We start from the raw sequence: 23,679 nt of genomic DNA, 5'->3' as shown, positions 1-23,679 counted from the left end.
GTATGTGAATATGTACCTGGCAATAAACATCTTTCTGATTCTGAAAACAAGCATTTGTCTACTTCCTTTCAGACTGCAGTCAGAACAGTCTCATGCTGTGGCTGTGCACTTCCTATTTTAGCCTTAGGAACAAGCATTTGTGCTCGTCTCTGACTTGTTTTTTTTCTCTGCATATTGTCCTTGTCAGACAAAACTTTCAGTGAAATATTTTTAGAAAGAAAAACAACAACTCCTCCCCCCCCCCACAACAGTGTCTATATTTTTTAAATTAACTGCAGTGGGGTTTTAACAGGTTATAAGTACCCAGGAGCAAAGAAACACTCAGAGTATAAATGACTAAACTTTCAGTGCAGGTAAGAAAATAAAAAGACTACAGTTGTGAATGTTTTTGCTTGTTTGCCAGCAGGGAGATGTTACTCTGCAGCTTCAATGAAAACCCCCTACTGCCCCCCCACACACACACACAGAGCTCTCCTTGGGGGGATCCAGCAGGTTCAGTACACATTTCCATGATAAGAGTTGAAATGACAGCCGTGGGGACATAAACGGCTTCTGTTTGCAGGGAAACATCAATCACGCACAATAGCCGCCTCCCAGGTGGCAGTGACCTCAGGTGACCCCACAGCTCTTCCACACTTCCTGTGTGTGTATTTGCACATGTGGTATTTACGCTGAATAGCATATAAGCCGCAGGCTCAGATCCAGCATGTTGTTGTTGTGTTTTCTCTGCATGGCCAGATTAAGTCCTGGCATTAGAACACCGACACTGACAAAACATTAATCTAGATTTGGTCTCATCCAAGAGCTGAGGTTTACTTCCAACAAGCCCAGTGCTAGTAAATTCTCTCTGTGACTGTGGCAGCTAATCAACCAGTCTCTATTTTTATTGTTGAAGCTTTTATTAGGGAATCTGCAGTTTGAGCTCTGCCGAAACGCTTTTAGCCCAAGTAAAGAAACTTAATAAATTAGTAAGTGGCTTATATTTATGCTTCTTTCCTGCTGGTGCAGGCTGAACTGAGTAAATGTGCAGCATAATGTAAAATGCTCCATCACAAGTAAAGGTTCCGCGTTCAAAATATTAAGTAGAAGTACAGATTATGCAGAATGGCAAAAGTAAAGTAAAAGTATTCATCATCCTGTCAGTATTATATAAATGAGTGGATTATATTATTACACGCGTAGCCTGCTGTTGGGTAGATTAATTCAAAACATATTTTATAAGCACAGCAATATTACAATATTACGACATTTGTGAGAGTTATTTAAATTGTATTGCACAGCCCTATTTGAAAGTGCAGTTTTAAAAGTGTTTTTATAGTAAAATGTCATTTGATGGTGCATCCTGGTGTTAAACGTTAACCACTAGTTTTATTTTGAAAGTCTAACCAGACGTTGCATGTTTATTCTTGATAACTTGCCCGTGGAGCCCTACACGTGCAACAAAAACACTGAAGGGGAACCCAGGGCCTTAAAAAGCCAAGCCAAGCGGTCTTGACCAAGTGTCCACATGTGAAGAGCTGAGAGTGAGAATGTGTTGCCTGATGGTCTGATGGTTAAGGCGCCTACCACATAACCGCAACATCCACAATTTCATTTCAGCTGAGGAGCTTTGTTGTGTGTTGTACCCCTCTCATCTCCATACTGTCCCCACACTGTCAGGTCTAACTAAGGCATCTTTTAAAAATGTTATCTGTTTAGGTAATTCACAAATTCACCAGTAACTGTGTGTGAAGTTTCCTCGCTGCAGGAAGCCGCCAAGCTCAGGTGTAAATCTGTGAGTTTACGGCGCTGTCCTTTGTCGGAGTGTGAGCAGCCGCTGTCAAAATCTTTGTTTTTTAAAATCACAATCTGCTTTACATCACAGTTGGCCAGAACAATCTGGAAGGTTTTCACAGTCAGCTCTGTTAACACGTGTGTGCAGTTAAGATCTGTTTCTCTCCCCCACATGCTGTGTTATAGTAAATAAAAAGTCAGAACATCTCCTACAATCTGCTGCAGATGGAAAAGAATCCATTTTAGATGAAGGAGCGGATTGAGAAAGTCTGTATGGATTTTTGTTTCTATCGGATGAGAAAGCATTAACATAAAATCAGTCGTGCATCGTGAGGGACAGTAAATCTATCTTCACAGGGATCTTGTGTTGTTGGTATTGTCCAAACACTGAAAGGAAAACCTGCTGATTCCTGATGTTTCCCATCATGTCACCAGTGAGAATAGAAGCTCTGTTGCTGCATCGCAGCAGGAGAAGAGGAAGCTGAGCGAGGAAGAGGATGGTAGATGAGCACAGGTGTTGAAACATCCAGAGATTAGTACAGACTCAGACAGAGCTTTATCTCCTAATCCCTGTCCTCCCCTGGAACTCCGGGACACAATGGCAGGGATTTGGGAAGTAGCTTTACCTGGTGTGGCGTACGCAGAGCCTGACAGGGTGCAGATAATCATCACTTCCCCTGCTGACATTCCCGTCCTCAGGAAGTTCTCAGACCGGTCGCTCAACGTGTCGTTTTTTTAGCTCGACTGCTGATGTTCGCAGGAATGGTGACATCCTCAGGAAGTCTTGAGAAACACTCGGCGCTTGGCTTCCTGTCAGAGGAGAGAGAGGGGAGCAATAAATGAAGGGGGAGAGAAGTTTAAAAAAGAAAGGAAGTGAACGTTTCACCTCTTAGTTGCTCTTAAACTTCACGGGTCGTTGCTCAGGCAGCAGCAGAGAAACCGTTCGCTGGTCTCGTTTCTGACACCCCGGGGCTTCTCCACACACGACACGCTCGCATGTGCAAACACAACTGCAAGAAAAATGACATTATAATACAATACAGAGACTTTACTTATATAGAATAATCTCACTGCGGATCATTTACCAAGAAAAAGATGGTACATTATTTATACCTCTGAAAAACCCTCATGAAAAAATGAGTAAGAGGAGAGAGCTCTTTATTGATTCCAGGGGAGGAATTAATTAATCGCAGCAGCACAGGAACCAGACCAAAGAGGAAGAGATGGGGAATACGTCGTGATTTGGTGACATTTTTGGAAACACATTTCTGATATAATAGTTGATATAATATCCATATGGGAAAGTCCCATTTTGTGTGCAATGCAGTCAATTAAATCCTGGACAAATCAAGGCAGTGTATCACATTGATTATTTAAAATTTTAAATCCAATGAAGGGACATGAAACAAATAGTATGGCAGTCAATGAGAAGTACAGACCACAGACACGGAGTGTGGACTGGCAGTTTACGTCCTCACTGCTGGAGGTGGACTTGTAAAATACTATCATTAACAACATAGTGAAGACACTGACATTGATAAAGTATGTCATCTTCTTTCGATCATCACATGATCTTCATGGATAGAGTTTACCAGTTAATTCTTTTGGGGCACTCAAGGAAACTCTTGTTTCAAAGTACATTTTTGTCTTTGGAAACAGCAGGTGACAAACAACCTGTCCACCCATCCATAAGATGGCCTAATATACTAATATTTTAGTCCAAGAATTAAGCATATCATTTGCAGGTGCTGCGAAACATTTTGACTAAAAATATCCTGAAATGAATTTGATGAATCTAGACAAGAAATAAAATCCTTTACTGAAGCTTGTTATTTACACACAGTCAGAGATTCAGCAGGACTGACTGAGTGAGACGTCTTCCTGAGGCGTAAGCCAACAGAGGTCGGGAGACAAATCTGCCAGAGGCGTCGCTCCGACGACGCCGTCTGCTGCAGAATGCTGATTGTAGACTGCTGTTTTGTCACCTGTGGCAGAAAAGGCAGCGGGTAGAGTCCAACTCCATCAAGGTGTTCATGGAGGCTATTCACCAGAGGGGGAGTCCGGGTTTATAAAGACACAACATAAACTCTTAACGTCAGGTTGTTTAGCAAAACATCAGCCGGAGACAAACGCTGAAGCCAGTCTGGGTTCTATCTGCGACGGGAGGGGGTTGGATGAGCTTTATTTTCTGTAATGAAAGAGGATCTGCAGCAGAGCCCTTTAAAGCTTTCCCTCCAAATACGCATGAGAATATTTCATTTTTCACCAGGAGGGTGGGCAGGGAGGTTTATGTGGCTGCAAATGGCTGAATGAGCCTTTTTCTCTTCTCCTTCCTGCGTGATTATCCTCAACACATCCACAACCTCCGTCGCGGTGCTGCAGCTGTCGTCCTCGGCTTGAAAGAGCTGTCATTTCACAGTCACCTCCTCGTCAAATCACCCAGTCTGGCCAGAGCCGGGCGGGTCAAAGGTCATCGCAGTCATTTCTGCTGAAGGACGGTGGAGCTTAGCTTTGCTGTTTTTCATCGTAGATACTGTGTTACATTGACTAGAGACATGAAACAGAAAGGAGGACATAACATGTCACAGATGGCTGCAATGCTGCAGGCAAAGGTCAGTTATTTGAAGAAGAAGAAGAAGAAGAAGAGGCTGTCTATTCAGCTTTTTTTGCAGCTATAGATGGAGAAAAGAGCTGACGGTGTGTTGTGTCGGTGAAACAGTTGTTAAGATCCTTTTGAAGATGAAGTCTGAGATCACTTCGATGTGAGCGGGGCAGCATTTTCTTTTATCTCCGGCGAGGACAGGCAGAGCTGTGAGAGCTCGGGGCTCGAGGAGGCGTTTTACTGGACAACGCCAAAGGTCGTTTTCTGCAAAGGAACAAAAGTTGTTAATTTGAAGAAAAGTTGTTTTATTTTAGATTTTTATTATTATTCCTTTTTAATATTAAAGACTGACAGAGAAGCAGCAGACCCAGAGTGCACTCTGCTGCTGCTTTAATCTGAGTCGTCTCCACTAGAGCAGACTTGAATATGAAACAAGCTGGAGAGGAAAGAAGGAAGAAGCTCCGAGCATCAGAAACAGATGCTTCTGTGTCCGGTACCGACATGTGACAGAAAAATGTGTTGAATCAGCAACAAAAAGCTGCAGTGTAGTGTTGTCAAAGACAGGTTATAGAGATGCAAGTTCACTGTGAAAAGTGAGTGTATTCCCCAGCTTCTAAAACTCAAATACATTACTAATGCTGAAATATATAATCAATATCTTCTCGAACACGGGGGATTTGCTGCACTTCTCTCCTTAATATCATTTTAAATGTAATATTTTCAGCTTCTGGACTGTTGGTCAAACAAAACAAGCAATGTTCAAGAGGACTCGAGCAAGTTCCAAGAGAGTGCTAAGAGATGTCTGGAACTGTGCCTAAAGTGCACTCAAAAATCTGTAACTGTATGGCATGATGTTGACAATACAATCTCAACTCAAGGTCCACTTGCTAGCTGTTGATATCACACGCTCCTCATCATCATATTTTGTTTGCTCTGTTGCCATGAAACTGTAGATGTTTCCATGATGCTGAGGATAGTTAGCTAGGATATTTTCTGTCATCTGCAGGCCAAGACTGAGCAGTCAGCCTCAAAACGATTTGTAGCTAAGTAGGTATTCAGCACCAAGTATTATAGTTTATTAACTGATGATGATTTGGTTTCAAAACTAATTAGATTTTGACTGTAAAGCACTGATTTCTTAAATGTGGAATCTCAAGGTCATGTTAAAGTTCCCAGATTTTCCAATTTTCCAGGAGCTTCCCACCACATCTCTCCTTTTACTTTGCCATTTATTTATGATATAAATTTCAAGGTGAGGTTGGGAGCTGAATGATTCATGAAGCGGAATATATTCTTCCAGCAGGTCACCAAGAAAAGATTTAGATGCAGCCTGGATGTGAGACATTACTATTATTATTTCATTTAGAAAACATTTGCAACTTTCAACAGTCTCGCACCTTCTTCTTCCTCCCTGTGAAATGAACCCTAAATGAACTGAAAGGAAGCCAACCCACACATCCATACAAACAAGAGTACCCATAATTCCACAGTGCCAGGCGGGTGGGCTGTGTACAGAGGAGGCAGGTCTGACCCAGATGTCTCAAAGTGCCATTTACCACACGATAGCGCTGACAGACGGCCCACATACTACGGCTAATTCTAAGCCATTAGTCTCCCACACGTCCACGCAGGCCGACGTGCTCATTGGGCACCGAGCGCCGTTTTATTTACAGCGCAGCGTAGCCACTAATTTGGCTTCCGAGCAACACTTCATCCCCCGAGCCGCCATCTGGACTATCATCTCTTTACGACGAAAAAAATCCACCTTAGCAGTCATCTCACTTTGCACACAGCCCTTTCAGAGTAAGGGAGACCTGAAAACATGCTGTTTAGCATGTTAGGCGGCGTCTTTGCACGTGCTAGTGCTCCCTTCCTGACATCCATTCCCAAAACGATTGAAGAGAAAAGAAAGAAAATGTATGTATATCTGCTTATCAGATGGTTTTTTTGCTTTTTTTCCTTGTTAAATATGGATATACTTCATCCTTCCAAGGCTTTTTAAAGTCCTCCAAATGAAACAATTTGTTATGGAATATTCACTTTTTGGTCGACCTGCTCATAACATAATGTAGATGAGGGCTTACAAGTGCTTCATTGCGTCATTAAAAGTGGTCACGAGCCATAAAGGTTTGTTTTTCGAAAGTCTAAAACCCACTTAGTCGACCTTGAGCTAAGAACTTTTAGTCAAAAGTGCAAAACACGGGCTTCTCAGGACTAATGAAATGCACCATGTGGCCTCTCTCTAAGTCCAGTCTCTTTTGCTTAAACTTGCTGATCTATGCCAATGATTATTTGGGCGGACACGGCTATTTTGCTCCACTTAAAGATTTGTAAGTGAAGACATTTGTCTGGACTATTTTTAACTAGAGCAAAACAACTTCTGTATATTCTACAATCACGAGCTGAAGTCATGATGCGTGAATCAATCCCCTCTAACTATAGAAAAACATTTTCAGGGGAAGAAACTCTGTCACAGTAAAGCAGGTTTCCTCACTCCTCTCTCACCCAGGAGGTTATCGTCACAGTCGACCGGCTTAAAATAGAGCAAATTCAAACTTGGCACCGTGACACTTCAGGGAAACCAGGCGCAGTTTCAAAATGCTGAATTTACACCACCGGTTCAAATCTGCCTTTTCTGCATCTGTGACACAGTTTGGATCTTTGAAATGTTGTCCAAACAAATGGAAAAATCTGACTCCATGTGGGGTTCCATATTTAGAGGGCAGTGCCAGAGTCCTGGGACGGGGGCTAAAGTTAGACTTCACTGGTGCAAAGAAACGAAGAATTTTATCAGACAGTTGCAACAGCAGTGATTTATATTAACATTTGACCATTAACCTGATTATACTACTGTATGTAAATATATATGTTAAAACTGTATTACATCATATTGCACCACACCACCCCCACTATGACAAATAATAAAAGGTAATATACAGATATCTCCCCAACCACTACAGATTTATCCACACAAACACTGAACACATACAGGCATGCACGCACCGGTACGTCCATAATAATCTACACAGACATCCATAGATTTACAGTGTCTGTGGAATCAGATCCTTAAAATAGCATTTTTGTATCCACTCATGCACATCTTATCTTTTAATGCACCCTTTATACAGCATGTTCTGGGGCCTCTTGTGTTTTTAATGATGCTATTTGCTTAGTGTGTTGTTGGTTTAAAACAGGAAGGTGAATGTAAAGACTGGTTTGGGGGGGATTTTATTTGCTTCTCTGTAGAATCAAAAACTCTGTGTCATGAGATTTACACGTTTTGACCCCATGGCCTACAAAAAACACCAAAGTTAGATTTGTGGATTTGATCCTGTTGTGTAAATCCGTCTGCGGGGTCTCTCAGCCCGTTGAGCCTCCACGCTGTCAGAAATCACCGCTAATTACCAGCAAGGTAAATCCCCCCCGTAGAAACAGCTTAAATCAATTAGCCCACACTCTGGACGGCTGGGCTAAGTCCTCGCCGCCGTTCTCACGATCCCGCAGCACTGTGGGAAGCCGGTCTTCTCATCTCATGCCCCTCCTCCCGCCTTTCTCTCATCCCTCCAAACTCGCCGGCTGTGGCAGACGGCCACTGCCAAAATACTAAACAAACAGTCCAGTTTTAAGTGAGATCTCCTCTTACTCTGATATTTTTATTTCTTTATTATAGAAACATGACTTCAGGCCAGGAGGAGATTCGTATTTTCATGCACAGTCTCTCTCCTGAGTGTCCCCTTCACTGCTGCCAACTTGGCAACTTTTCCTCAGGATTTAGTGACTTTTCACACTCCAGCAACTTAATTTCTCCAAAGTGAACAAAGACAAATCAGAACAGACCATAATATCAGTTTGCTAATATATCAGGCAGATATTAGCTTGATGGCTAACGCTGAATTTCAGCCAAGTCACCCACTGCTGATAATGACGGATTATCTCCTCCGAGTACAGCGGCATAAAGAGCAGTTAGTAAAACGAGTAATGAGAGTTTATCTTCATTATGTCTTTCTCCTTTTTTAAATTTATATGTCTAATCATGTCTTTGGCCAAGTAATTATTAAGTTATGACTTAGGTGAAGTCAGTCTGTCTTGAGGAACTGCTAACTGTAGGGTGGGATAGTGTAAATGTGGAAATGCTCTTGCTGTTTTCTTGGCTTTATTTGTATTTATTTATTTATTCTTTTCACATATTCTTGGCTTGAAAATGATCAAATCTAAATCTATTAAATATTGTCTAAAACACTGTGTATTGGCATGTGTGTGGTGTAGAAATATCAGTATCCATATTGGTCAAAGCCAAGCAACAAATTAAGCCGCCACTGCTCAGTGTAATGACTTTAAGTAATAAGTGTTAGAATGAAGATTAAGAACAGCAGTTCGTATCTTTGTTCATGTCTCATGTATGTTTGTTTTTAACCCTATTGCAAATAAAATTTCCCATGCTGGGACAATAAAGATTGAATTGAGAGTTTTGATCGATGTAATACGTAACTGTGGATCAGTCAGGTCAAGTTTATTTATAAAGCACATTTAAAAAAAACCCAGAGTTGACCAAAGTGCTGGACAAGTTATACAGAAGAAGACATAAAAATTAAAAACCAGATAAAATTAAAACAGGCCAAACAATTAATGACATACAGCAATAAGATAGAAAAACAACACAGTTAGATACAAAATAGATAAAGACACAAGTGCAGGTGCCCCTAAACAGACTCAAATCCAAAGAATAAAAATGTGTTTTAAGTCGAGACTTAAAAGTGTAGATAGTGGGGGGTGATGATCTAATAATCAGAGGTAAATTATTCCAGTCTTGGGGCCACCACTGAAAAGGCACGGTCACCCTTTGTTTTCATAAGGGATGGCTAAGAGAGATTGGTTTGATGATCTGAGGGGTCTGGAGGAGTGATGAAACATTAGGAGTTCTGAAATATAAGATGGGGCCAGTCCAAGTAACGCCTTAAAAACATTAAACAGCACCTTAAAATCGATTCTATATTTGACTAACCAGTGAAGAGCAGCCAATATTGGGAATGTACGGTCTCTCTTCCTTATACCAGTTAACAATCTAGCAGCTGCATTTTGAACAAGCTGTAAGCGTGATAAAGATGAGTGACAGATGCCAGAGTACAAGGAATTGCAGTAATCAATTTAAGATGCTATAAGAGCATGCAAGACAGTTTCAAGGTCCTTCACAGAGAGAATGGATTTAAGTTTTGCTGTGGTCCTTAAATGAAAAAAGTTACCTCTGACGACGAGTTTATATGTTTTTTGAATTTTATTGGCGAATCAAAGATAACACCTAAATTCCAAGCAAAGGGTTGTACATTAACCTCTTAACATTCCTGTAAAATTCATGCAAAACACCTATTCAAGGCATATCCAAAGTAAACTGAATGTAGTTCTTGATCCATTTGGAGTATATGCATGGTTTTGGGCTTCTCTGGAGTGTCTAACCCAAAAGTCAGAATAGCAGTTGTAAGAGCTACTGGATTAATATTAATTTTACACACACTAAAACTAATCTATATTTTTCATTTCCGCTTGAAAATGCTTGCTAACAAATGCATGCAGACAACTATAGCTGGGACTTATTAGCTGGAAAACACTAAGGTCACAGCATAAAGCCTTACCTAGTCCATGTTTAAATTTCATACCAATACCATGAAAAATGACTATTTTCCACAGGTTTTTCTGAGTGGATGTCTCAGCGTATTTTTTTCTAAAACAGCACCGCCTCTTGGCGGCAGGCGGCTGCTGCTGCATCGCTCCATATTAGCCGGTAGCTCGACGCAGATGTGATTTTTTGCTGGTAGATCATGAACTTCCTACTTAAAGCTGGATATCGTTATTTTCAGAATTTTACTGGCTACACGAAGTGCCAGTCATCGGCACAATTGCTTGCAATTGGCTCAGCCTACCCACGAAATAATAGGGGCTGGTCCTTTCTTACAGCGTGGGCTCTTGTTGGGCTATTGAAGGCTGTGAAAGGGACATGTGAGCTCCTATTGGGGCGAATTAGCTGTCAGTTGAAAGGTTAGAGTTCAGAGGCTAATTTTAATACAAAATATCATGATTGTTGACGTTCAAATCGGAGTTATTACAGTTATAATGACATACGAGCCACGTCTGCCGGCAGATATGAAACGATACCGCAGCCGTCCCTGGGGATTTACTGATGGAATAATGTGTTTTGGACTAAATGTTTTTACTGGACTGGATCATCTGGACCTTTGATAACGTAACAATACCATTTTTGATGGATTATAATCGATCGGTAGATTACTATGACGCTTCATAGGTGAGTCGCGCCACTTTTGATTGTACTGGCTGGTCTGACAGAGGCACCGATTGTACCCGCTGTGGTGATCGTATCTTGAAAAGGTTTACATGGGTCGAATCACGAGGATTTTAGCTTTCAAACAGTGTATCATATGAGTATGAAGCTAACATAGTTGCTGCGTGCACATACCGAAAGCTGCCAGGCAGGCCGTTGGAATGTTAAGAGGTTTTAATGGACAGGGGGCCCAGATTTTTGATATATAATATTACTTTTGTTTTGTTTTCATTTAGTTGGAGAAAGTTGATAGCCATCCAACGCTTAATATCATTTAGACAGTTGTAAATAGACTGTAAGGACTTAGAATCACCTGGCTTCAGAGGTAAGTACAGCTGTGAATCATCAGCATAGCATATATTATGTTTACGAAGAATGGAGCCCAAGGGGAGCATATACAAAGAAAATAAGATTGGCCCCAGGATTGAACCTTGAGGTACTCCGCACTTAATTGGCACTTTAAGGAAAATCAGGCCCTACCTCACTCAGTACGCCACCCAGCTTCTGGTACAGGCCATGGTTATCTCTCGCATCGACTATTGCAATGCCCTCCTAGCAGGTCTTCCAGCTTGTGCGGTGAAACCCTTACAAATGGTTCAGAATGCAGCAACGCGTCTGGTTTTTGATCAGCCCAAAAGGACTCATGTCACTCCATTACTGACCTCCACTGGCTCCCCGTGGCCTCCAGAATCAAATTCAAGTCACTAATGCTGCATACAGAGTGACTACTGGGTCTGCACCATCTACCCAAACTCCATAATACAAACTTACGTTCCTTCTCGGCCGCTACGCTCCTCCAACAAACGCCGCCTGGCTCTGCCATCCCTTCACACAAAGCAATCCCAGTCCCGGCTATTCTCATCTGTGACACCACGATGGTGGAACGAGCTACCACACGCCATCAGAGCAGGGGCGTCCCTCTCTAACTTCAAGAAGCTCTTGAAAACTCATCTCTTCCGAGATCACTTCCTCTTATAAAACCTCTAACTCCTAACCTTTAACATGCACTTCCTGTGCTCTTCTTATTCTATCCCCTACAATGATCTTGTATTGATTGCACTTTTTGCTAACTCTTACTTCCTTCCCTAGGTATCTACCCCATTGATGTGATATGTACTGTGAGCTCTTACTAGTACTTATTGCTGCTCTTACTAGTATGTATTGTCAGTTGTAGATCTGTAGTTGATGCTCTGTTGAGGCTTGTATGTTGTTCCTCAAATGTAAGTCGCTTTGGATAAAAGCGTCTGCCAAATGAGTAAATGTAAATGTATTCTGTCTGAAGACAATACTACCAGCCACGTGTCCATTAAAAGTAAAAAAAACACAAACAAATTACTTTGTTCTTTAATTTTGGTTTGCTGAAAAAAAAAAAAAAAAAAACATGAAATAATTCCTGACGATGACTAGGCTATCACATTTGAGTTCAGGATAACTGAGTACATAAAGATTTGAAATTAAGCTTTTTTACTGTATCGATTTTCAGACTGAAGTACTGTAGTTGTACATGGAAATACCTTCCTTTTTGATAGGATGTCTTCTTGAGGTGCTGTAAAAACACGTCTCCTTAAATTCTGATTTAAGTTGTGGACCACTTATTACATAGATTAAAAAATTTTATATTTCACTGCCCAAGTCAGCTATAACAGAAGGATTGTTCCTTAGGCTAAATACTGTACAGTATTTTTTGGACTGATACATCCTGGAGTATCTACAATAAATGAACATTCAATAGTGATCATCAACAGATGGGTTGCCATTTATCAGTTTACCCTCAAAGACACCTATGGATGTAAAGGCAACTACTTTACCATTAATGAAAACTAAAATGACTCACAATCATCTGATTCAACTGTGACATTTTTTTTTAGCTCCAGCAAATCCAGAATAAAGAGCAGTGGCACTGGGCTGATAGTGTGCAATTAACCAAACGGTTTATACAACAAATACAACTGTTTGATCATGTTTTCTCGTTTTGGTTTGCAATATGCAATTATTAAACTTAAAATGCTGGATACCTCCAGTACAGTTGACAATAAACAATGACATCATCTGGCAGCTATTAATTCATTGTAATGTTTTTCTCAATTGTGATGTGCTACCAAATAACAAAAATTAATACAACCTAAGTGAATCACAGGAAAACAAAACAACAACACTTTAAAACATCAAAAACCAGGTTCACGAAGATTAAAAGCTGCTGCAAAAAGGTGCATCTTAAGCAGCGATTAAAACATTTGTAGGGTCTGTGCAGCTTTAATATGCATGGGGAGGCTGTTCCATAGGATGGGGGCGCCCACTGCAAAGGCTCTATCGCCCTTATTTTTTAGCTTTGATCTCGGGACATCCAAGAACAGCTGATTTGTTGACCTCAGTGTTCTAACTGGAGAATGGTGGCGTAAGATCAGCCAGATAAGGTGGCGCCAGACCATTTATGGCCTTAAAAACAAGCAATAAAATCTTTAAATCCATCCTATAACGGACAGGTAGCCAGTGGAGGGAGGCCAAGACAGGTTTTCACGCTTTTTTGTTTTTGTTGAAAGGCGAGCAGCTGCATTTTGGACTAACTGGAGGCGATTTAAAAGATTTCTGATTTACACCCATGTGTAATGAATTACAAAAATCCAGCCGAGCAGTAATAAAAGCTTGGGTGACTTTTTCAAGGTCTTTGGGAGGAAGATTGGCCTTTCTTTTAGCTAGAAGTCTTAACTGGAAGAAGCCGGTCTTGACGACTGCACTGATTTGCTTATTGAAAGTGAATGAGGTGTCAAAAATAACACCAAGATTTTTAATAAAGGATCGATTTTGGGAGGCTAAAGGGCCCAAAGTGCCAAGAGGGTCACCCAGTACATCGAAATGTCCACAAGTGATGATCTCTGTTTTATTTCCATTCAGAGTGAGGAAGTTTAACTCCATCCAGGTTTTTACCTCCTTAAAGCAATGACTGCACAGGATCTTTGGTTATGGATTTCATAGGCAAGTAAATTTGGACATCATCAGCAAAACAGTGATATGAGATGTTATGTTTCTGGAAAATGGAACCCATTGGCAACATATACAGTGAAAAGAGGATGGGGCCCAGAATAGAGCCTTGAGGGACCCCGCAGGTGAGAGGAGCAGCTGACAAAGATTGTTCAGCTAAATGAACAGAGAAGCTCCTATCAGTCAGGTATGACTAAAACCATTTCACGACAGTACCTTTGACACTTACAGTGTTAAAGGCGAGATAAAAGGATTGCAGTGTCATAGGCGGCAGTCAGGTCTAGAAGCACCAGAACAGCAGAATTACTTGAATCCACCGGTAAAAGAAGACAATTTAAAACCCTTAAAAGTGCTGTTTCTGTACTATGACGTGGTTTAAAGCCTGACTGAAACTTCTCCTGGATGCCATGGTTGTTGAGGAATGTTTGTAGTTGGTTCAGGACTATTTTCTCCAACACTTTTGAGAGAAAGGGAAGTTTGGAAATAGGCTTGAAGTTACGAGTTAAGAACGTCATGATCCAGGTTAGATTTTTTGATAAGAGGCTGCACTACAGCATGTTTAAAAGCAGCTGGCACACACCCTGCGCTAAGACATGTATTTATTAAAATAAGAATGCTGGACCCAACAGTATTACAAACGTCCTGCAGATAGTGAGGAGAGTGATACAGGCTCAAACTGCTTAAAGACAGCTGAGTATGTAGGAGGAACTGAAGGGTCTATTGCAGAGGAGGTTGGTAAAGATCTAAGCAAAGAAATCTTTCCAATAAAAAATGCTTTAAAATCTACGCATAATATAGTTGTGGGCACAATTTGAGCTGCATCGCTAGGATTTATAAGGGAGTTTAGATTTTTGAAGAGAACCTGGGGCAAATCCTAACTAACTTTAGGAATCCTATCTTATCTCAGGTTAGGAAATCCTAAATACTCAATCCAACATCTGTATCAACTTTTATGTCTGTTACCTAGCAACCGATACCACTTTTCTCATCTTCCCTATCTAAACTACTTTTAATCGCAGTTTTTTGTAGTTTTTTAATGAAACATACACACAACTATCATTGAACTTCAAGTCAGATGACTTAGAGGTGTTGGTAACCTCCGCTGAGAAATCCAAATGCACCGTTTTACTACAAGCTGAAATTATGGCTGTCAGTACTACTTTGTGTTTCTGTTGTATTTTTTAAAAAATTAAAAGAGACATTTTGGTAAGATTGCCCTGCGATGGACTGGCGACCTGTCCAGGGTGTACCCCACCTTTCGCCCGATGTCAGCTGGGATTGGCTCCAGCCCCCTGCGACCCTGTACGCAGGATAAGCGGTTGACAATGGATGGATGGATTTTGGTAATATTTGCAGATTGCTTATCTAATTAAGCAAAGCGAGAGGAGCATTGATCCTCCCCAGCCAATGCTTTTGTAAACTTCATGTATTATGTGGTTTTTAATGGACTGTGGTGCAGAAACAGTGAGGCTTACATTGACCTGTTATCTGTCAGTGGCACTAAATTTGATAGTGTTTGAGATGTTCTTCATTTACGTTGGTGTGTTAGTCCAGATGAGCCAACCCTCCCAAGTTGTAAAATACTGTATTATAGGAGTATGAGGCATCATGTAGCACTTAATTTCTTCATGTGGCTGCTGTTTAGTAATGACAAAGTAACAATAATATTCAAAACTTATGGTTTTACTGAATAATTAAGTAAATATAATTTCTTAATATATCTATCTAAAGAAACTCGATTTCTTGACTGGCAACCTTCTGCTATCTCATAGATGACATCTTTGTCCTGTCTCAGGCACCGTAGCTATACTAATTGCTTGGATAGGGGAGGGTGGATGCAATTTGCAACCCTCACCACTAGATGCCACTAAAACTTACACACTGAACCTTTAATTGTATAAAGGTCCATTTGGTTGCTTATTTGATATTGCACATTTTTGGCAAGTCACGTAGACGTGGGTGGGGATTTCTGTTCTGCTTAAACCTCTTCAAAGGGTGATAGAGGGTGAGTGAATGGGACGCTGTTTTTTTGTTGACCGCGATGTTCTTTGTAGTTTTGATTACTGTGATTATTTTGTTGTTAAGTTACAGACTACATTTTTTTTGTCTATTTGTACAGCGAGTCAGACACACAGCAGCCTCTCAGCAACTACTTTGTTTTGGCTTTTAAGTATAGTCGCGACAGTGTTCATTAACATATACAGTATGTTCATTTGTTCCCGTTTGAGTGTCAGTGAAGAACCTGCTCACAAACTGCGGAACGTGGTTTTATTTACAGTAAATGCATGATTTTTCATATTTCACATATACAGTCTGTCTTTCTAAAACTGTTCTGCATGTGTTTTGGTGTCAGGAAGTGAAGCTGGATGTTTACATCTCTTGGAATAAAACATTAAGACTGGGTGGATGAGCAGATCTCAGACACACAACAGTCATTTTCTGCTGTTCTCCCTTCTTTGGAAAAGAAGCACAGCTTAATCAAGGTTAACTAAACAGTCTTTCATGTTATTAAAGAGCAACACGCAGCATGACAGGTTTCTGTGCCACATGGGAACGCTGTTTTCTTACTGAGGGAGGAAACACTGTCATATCATCTTACACTCTGCCAGTGGAGAACCAATTTCAATTCAGTTCATGGATCTAAAAATATACTTTTCACTTATTCTGGTGAAGATTTAAGGAAGTTGTCATCGGAAAAAATATATCCTTTGCGCAAGAAAAATAGAGGAAATATGTATTTATGACTATCACGACAGACAGAGACAAAATCTTTATTTATAAACTGATTTCAAGAAAAGTGCCACATTACTAAATAATTACTAAAATGTTTTTTTGCAGTGTTGTAGCCAGTATGGACCGAAAGTGAAGACAGAATTCTGTCATTTGGTCTTAAAGTTTCTTTTTGAATTTGAGCCCCTCTAATCTATGTATGTATGATAAAATCATAAGATTCCACTTAATTATGAATACTGGTTACACTTTGTCCTTTTTTAATCTTGTGGAAACAAAAAGTGATGTTTTTAAACATTTCTTACCCCAATAACTGGAATGGCAATGTCTCTGTTTTCTCAAGGTTTCATTTACCAGCTGGCCTAATCTTTGCTTTCCTCTTATTGCACCATTTCCTCAGCATCTATGTATACTGCACTCTAGGGCTGAACAATTTTGAAAAAAGATCTAATTGCAGTTATTTTGACTGATTTTGCAATTGTGATTTGATTTGCCATATTAGAGGGGATGATGATCATTTTTACATTATTCTCATTTTCATTTGAAAAACAGATTAAAATGATATTGGTGTGATTTTTGAGAGGAACTGTTTTCTTAAGTCTGTAGAATATTTAATTTGAAGTAGTATTTTGACATACATTTCGTCTTTAATAAATATTGTGCTTCCTACGATTTGATGATCTTATTTATACACCTGAGTATCCTGTACACCAAAAATAAATATACCAGCAGTAAGTATCACTGAAGGCTGAGTATCTTTGGGTTTCTGTTGGTTGGACAAAACACTTATCTCTTGGGCTCAGAAAAACTGAGCGATTAATCAAAAAATTATCTATTGCTGCAGCCACGTCATCCTAGTCATTGTGTTCTGGCTTTAAGAGTCATTTCTTATTATTTAAATTATATAATATTTTATTCATGATTTATGAAAGGCACCACAGCTTTAACCCCTGACCTTCCTGGTTGCTCGTTGCTTATAAACTTGGCAATACATTAATCTTTTTCCACTCTGCACATGTTTGAATCGTTCAGGGGCATCACCGGAAGTCCCAACTTAAATACATGTAAATACTGGATGTGTGGACTTCATTCAGTTATTTACACAAGGCGTTTTAATATATACATTTAAACATCTATCCAAAAAATGTTGTCATATATTGACACAGCGTTGTGATTTATGAATAAAAAAAACCTAGAACCCCCCGCAGAGTCCGGTCAAACAGAGAAACTCTGTGTGTTTGTCTTACAGTAACGGGCTCCCACATGAATAGGAACCTACTGATACACAACGATACTCTGTGTCTGACCTTAAATGTAGCTCACATCTACCACCTTTGCAGAACAGAAGATAAGGTCGAAGTCTGTCTCCACCAACACAAATATCTTTGTTGGAGCTGCACTTAAAAAAGAAACATCAGTTTCAACACATCCATCTAGAAAAAGGTTCCAGAGGGCACACATTGTTATTACGCTTCAACAAAGCACGTGTCAGCAACAAGGAACATCACGAGTGTGCTGCATGCAGCGAGACACGAACATGAATGAGAATACAATATGTTTCTCCAGAGAGTGGTTAGCAGACCAGTGTATCGAAACCCTGTTTATTCCCTGTGTACAAAGGAGCTACTCCCCCTCAGAACAAGGCACCCAGCCAGAAGCACATACCAAAACACAAAGACCCCCAGCAAAACCATTAGCCAGCCTCTATACCTCCATTCTCTCAGCCTCACAAAGCCAACAAGGAGCTGCCGAGGGCCGAAGAGTTGTGCTGAATTGAAGAGGTGGACAGATTACACGGGAGCGGGAGGAGCTGGATGGAGCTGCTTCTGGCTCACAGAGCAGCCGATCAGCGAGAAGCTTCAGCAGAATCGACAGGCTGATTACAGTGCCGGTAATTTTACCTGTCATCGTCTACCTGCCCGACAGGTCTGTCCCATCAACTGCAGTACCGTCCTCCAAAAAATTACACCACTTCTTTAGTAGTTTAGTCTTCTTTTGAGGTTGTTATTGGGCTTCTTACTTTTCTTCAGCAGTTTCTTCAACAGTTATAAGTGATTAAATTATAATACAAAATTATATTAAAACTGTTAAAGGTGCCAAGTAAGGAGTTTTTACTCATCTGTTGTTACAGTAGAACTAACTGTGATCTCTTACTGATGTCTAATAAAGGAAAATACTGGAACTGATGGAGGCAAAGTAGAGCTGAAACGATTAGTTGATTAATGTCATTGTGAAGTAAAAATGTCATCCATTACCTAGTTCCAGCTTCTATAATGTGAGGTTTTATGCTTTTATTTGCCATGTATGACAGCAATAAACAAGCATTTGTGTGTTGGACAGTGTAAAATATGCAATTAGAATTAGTCATGTTGGGCTCTGGGAAATTAAAATGGGATTTGTTTCATATTTCTGATACTTTAGAGACAAAACAATGAATTAAAATATCAAGGAAATAATCTGCATATTAATAAATAATGGAAAAGGTGCTGAGTGCCTCAGCTTTGTCTTATTATTTTCGTTTACAGTACAGAAATCCCAAAAGATATGCAGAAATGCATATGTAGTGAAGCCATTATACAGTTTGTGCACCAGAGAGCACGTACCTGGGCAAAATCATCAACATCAGCCTCAAATATCGAGCATGGGGCAGTGGTAAAAATTTGACAGCTTTTTATTGACCGAGATTGTCCTTCCTAGATCTTTGTGATTGACTGCAGGACTGACATTTAAAAGGCAGGTGAGAAAGTGTGCTCATCAAAAGACGAAGAGAACGTAACCACAGAACAGTGAAAACTACTTTGTGTTGCACTAATTTACAGACGACCTTCCAAAGTGGCACTGATACCTTTGACCATTGCCCTGAGACCTGCAGCCTGTTGCATATAATGGATGTTCCCAGTAGGCATTAAGTTTGTAATTGTGTCCGTCCATCCATCCATGAGAATATGATTTTAACACAACAGTTTTCACCACAACACACAGCAAGTTGGGAAGCCGACTGAGGCAGATACAATATATAAACGTATGTACCAGTATTAGTACTTAAAACTTTAAATTGGACCATTTATATGCCAGGGCGATAGTATTCATCCATAAACCAATACCAGCAGCACTGAAAGGGGTCAGAAGTCCGTATTTGTGAAACGTTTTGCAGCAACATGGCTTGAGTTATCTTCAGCTGCTGAAGACTCAAACACATCAGTGCGTGAGGGAGGTGGAAGAGATGCTCCTCAAGTCACACGATGAACATCAACCACAGCTAATGACCATAAACCACATTGTCGAATCGTATAATAAAAATTTAATACCCAGCCAACAATCAGCACCAGGGCAGCTCACCATTACACCATCAGCAGCACAGCAGTGTTTTCAATCACAGCAGCCAACAGCAACAGTTAACAGTGATATTTGTTGTTGAGTCCTATAACAGACAACACGAGGTTAGCAATGGTTATAAGTAGGTACTATGTTAGAGATGGCTATAGTATCCTCTGGAGGTTTCCTAAAACACAGTTTTGTTTACATTACATTTTTCTCAATGAAAGACGAGTGCACCCTCAAGGGAAAAACTGCATTATCTGAAATTTGCATTGTTTACGCTGCCTGTCAGTTTTCTTCGTGTCACCTGTTTGCCTTACAGTTACTGTACATTATTATTTTTTTCACAACTCAAAATATCAAACAGTTCTAAAAGTTAAAACATGGATGGAAAATGTTGCCTGAATTGACTCAAGTTAGATCTAACAGTCACAGAGTAGCTCAAGCTGGAGCTACAGCATGTTTGGCGTCAGCTCTATACTGTAGTGTGCTCAGTTAAGATCACAGCAGGAAACAGCTGTGAACATCAGTTAATTTTGACCATCACAGTTTTATGTACAGCTATCAGCCTAAATCAGATCTCTTCTATTAAACCTCAAGTGGCTGAAATTACATCAATTTTCTACTCAGGTCTGAGACCATTTCAGGATTTTCAGGAGTTTTCAAGGTCTGCGGTAAACAAAAACTGAATTAATACAGTGAACGCTCCATCAACAAACCACTTTCAACATGTTTAGTTGGATTACACCCAGATACTACACACAGTGAGCACTATAACTGAGGCATGGCACCCTCTCCTCCCACTGCTGTCTAACCTGCCTGGAAACACCCAATGAGGGTGGCAGCTGTGAGGAAATGCACGTGCAACGTTGCTTTTAAGCTCACTACAGCCGTGTTTTAGTTACACTCTGTACTCGGGTATCTGGGGTGATGGACGACCTGTGGATGGAGTGGGGGAGCTATCAGGGATTGTTGAGCAGAGTGACCTTGGCGAGTTTTCGGCGCCGGCCAGAGGAATGCTTTTCAGCATTGACGGAACCCGGAGAACAGAAGGGGATGTGCTTAAAATCCGACATCTTATTTCTGGGTACGACAGGACTTCCCTCCATCCTCCCCACACACACACACACACACACTTTTCCACTCCCCCACAGCTCAGTTATTCGCGAGTGGAAAAGGAATCTGGTATTTACAGTAACAGCCAGATTATTATTACACTGTGAGCAGACTCAAGGCTGCGGAGAGGAGGCTGACAGGCGAACATCCTCACTGGTTTCCACTGTTAAACCTGAAGAACAGGAGCAGATAGGGTCGGTTCTGTTGATGTGATAAAATAATCACCAGTGGCGTCAAAAGATTACAGTGTATGGAAAAAAAAAATACAGTTTGTTGTAATAAACTGTGGTGGAACAGCATCTGAAAACAATATATTTAAAATTTTGGAGAGACACATTAACTTCCTGCAGAAATCTAATGACAATATTAACTTACTCATTGTTTGTGGGTGAAACTGAACTGACCAATATGATTGGATTGATTCACACCAGCTGTTTGGTGGTTTGCAAACTTCTTCATACCTTGGATGCACATCAGGAGCAGAGGAAGATATGATTTAGTGCAACTGTGCAGAGGCAGGGAGAACGGTAATCCTTGTTAGGGCTGCACTAGATATTAGATACGACGGAAGGAAGATGTGTTTTCACATTATTCATTTTATCCAGTTTTCACATGCTTGTATCCATTTGACTTCTTGACATTTGGCATAAAATATCAGCATTGGCCTTTACATCCCTGGTTATGGAATACGTCTGCCCCTGTAATAAAAACTGAAATTAAAATATGTTTCATTTGGTGTGTGGCCTTCACTTTATGGCTCAAAGGTCTCGACTTTTCCTTCTCTGAGAGAGGGATGAAGGTGCAGCCATATAGAAAGAAAGAAGGGGCGGCCAGTCTGTCTGTATTTAATGTCTCAGCCAGACAAACATAAGTGAAGCCAAACTATGACTGACACACAGAACTGCTGTCAAGTCAAGGATTCCGCTGGTATAAACCAAAACCTTTTTTGTGCCAAATTCAATAATGAGTTTACACATTTATTCTATGTAATATGTACAAAAATGACTCTGTTTTTAGGCAACATGGAAGAAAAGTTTTCAGACAAATGGAAATTTTAACATCTACATCGACTTTGTGAGATTGAACTGTCAAAGTTAAGTTTTGTAAGAAAGTGAGTCGCTCTCCAGAAATCGCTCTACAAACAGCTGATTCTTATCAGTGGAATAAAACGGACTTTAAATAATTTACCTTCAGGACCACACCAGGGCACCTGTCGAGAGTCCAGCCTGGTCAGTTTTACTCTCAAATGCACCCGTGTCAAACTGTCCCTCTGCTTCTCTTGATGGAAAAGTTAGAAATAAAAACATATTGTTTCATGTCACAAACCTGTCAGTCGGTCCAGGCGGTGGTCAGAGGAACAGATCAGATGCTGCTTGTGGAGTTCTGTCGGTTTTCAGCTCCTCCGTTCCCGCCGCTGCTGCTGCAAACAGTCAGTGAAGGCAGAAAAAAACAAGACCCGTGACGCGTAAAAGTAAAACTGTATAGGGACATCACATGAACCCGTATTCCTCCGCGTTATTCCTCCAAGAACGTCTTCATTCCTGACGTGCCATTAATATTTCCCTTCGCCCCCCCCAGTCTCCAAAGTGCCAGGTTCAGGTTTGGTCGATTAGACGACGTCACTGACCACGCCTTTTTGGAGAGCTGCCCAGCAGCGCTGCGCACAGGAGGAGGCTCAGAAATATGTGGTTAAAAACCCACCAATAAAACGCTGTGTATGTTCATGTTTCTTCTTTAGACGATTCCCATTTAATAATAGCAATAATCAATTCAATAATTTGGTGTAGAGATCAGACTTTACCTATGATTTCCCAGGCTGCACCTTTCATCCGGGTTAATGATTAAAAGAGATGGGACACAATAAATAGCCTGAAAGAACAATCTGTACTCAAAGAAAACGCATGTTCTTAGAAAACTGCATTACATTTAAAACAAAGCGCCAAACTGATGATGAGTTGTTGTAGTTTCAGCTGGGAAATGTGCGCTCACTCTTTGCGTTTGTAGTCAAATAAATAAACTAAATAAACTCACAAAGTGTCAAGAAAGGAAATACTCTCACAACTATTTTCCTTATGAAATAAAGAAATACAACCATACACCTTCTGAATTCAAGTTTCTCTCTTTCACAAACAAATCTCTTTTTTAACTCAACACTAACAACCTTCATTCAAACGCCACACAAACTGAAACTGTTGTGTTTAGTCTTTCCACTGTTCCAACAATCACCAGCTCTGGTTTGTTCGAGATGAACCTTCAATTTACTGCATTAGATGTGAAAATATTCTGGCCCTACACGCCGTTGCTGCCTCTGAGAGTCTGCACTGATAAAAACAACTTATAGGATTTACTTGATAAAATCATTGTAACAATTTGCACTCAATTTTTCTTAGTAAATTTTACTGCTGTGATATCAAGTATAACTTACTTGCCAGTATCAAGTACAATGTACTTAACTCTAAATATAACATTTGTGAAGACATTAAGTAAATGTTACTTAATTATATTTAACTTAGCAGGTTGTATTTATTAAAAGTAATTAAGTAAATTTATTTTTAAAAGGAGCATCACTGTTGTGAAAATATCAAGTAAATTTTATAAATCTTAAATATTTACTGTTATGAACTAATTAAGTAGATTTTATAATGTCTGTCCATTTCACATTTTTAATTACTTAGTTTAATGAATTTATATTACTCACTAACATTATGTAAATGTTGCTTTTTGAAGTGTTACCAAATAAATGTAATAATTTTCTCTGCATCAAATACTTTTATCCCAAATCACAATTAAATACAATAAAGTTGAACAGTTTATTATGTCAACATTCACA

General features: G+C 40.1%; 1 protein-coding gene across 2 annotated transcripts in view; it reads right to left on the bottom strand.

Annotated features, from left to right (window-relative positions):
* Nucleotides 1–22,406, bottom strand: part of esr2b (estrogen receptor 2b) — a 289,048-nt gene extending 266,642 nt beyond the window's left edge. The window contains exon 1 of one of the 2 annotated variants that reach the window (XM_046062558.1): nt 22,176–22,406. The gene's annotated coding sequence lies outside the window, so the exon portion shown is untranslated. The remainder of the gene's footprint in view (nt 1–22,175) is intronic. The other variant, XM_046062559.1, reaches the window with a different exon arrangement.
* Nucleotides 22,407–23,679: the final 1,273 nt, after the last annotated feature.

The sequence above is a fragment of the Micropterus dolomieu genome, linkage group LG11, assembly GCF_021292245.1.
Source record: "Micropterus dolomieu isolate WLL.071019.BEF.003 ecotype Adirondacks linkage group LG11, ASM2129224v1, whole genome shotgun sequence".
Taxonomy (NCBI): domain Eukaryota; kingdom Metazoa; phylum Chordata; class Actinopteri; order Centrarchiformes; family Centrarchidae; genus Micropterus; species Micropterus dolomieu.
The sequence above is the reverse complement of the archived record's forward strand: the minus strand, read 5'-3'. Positions and strand labels throughout refer to the sequence as shown.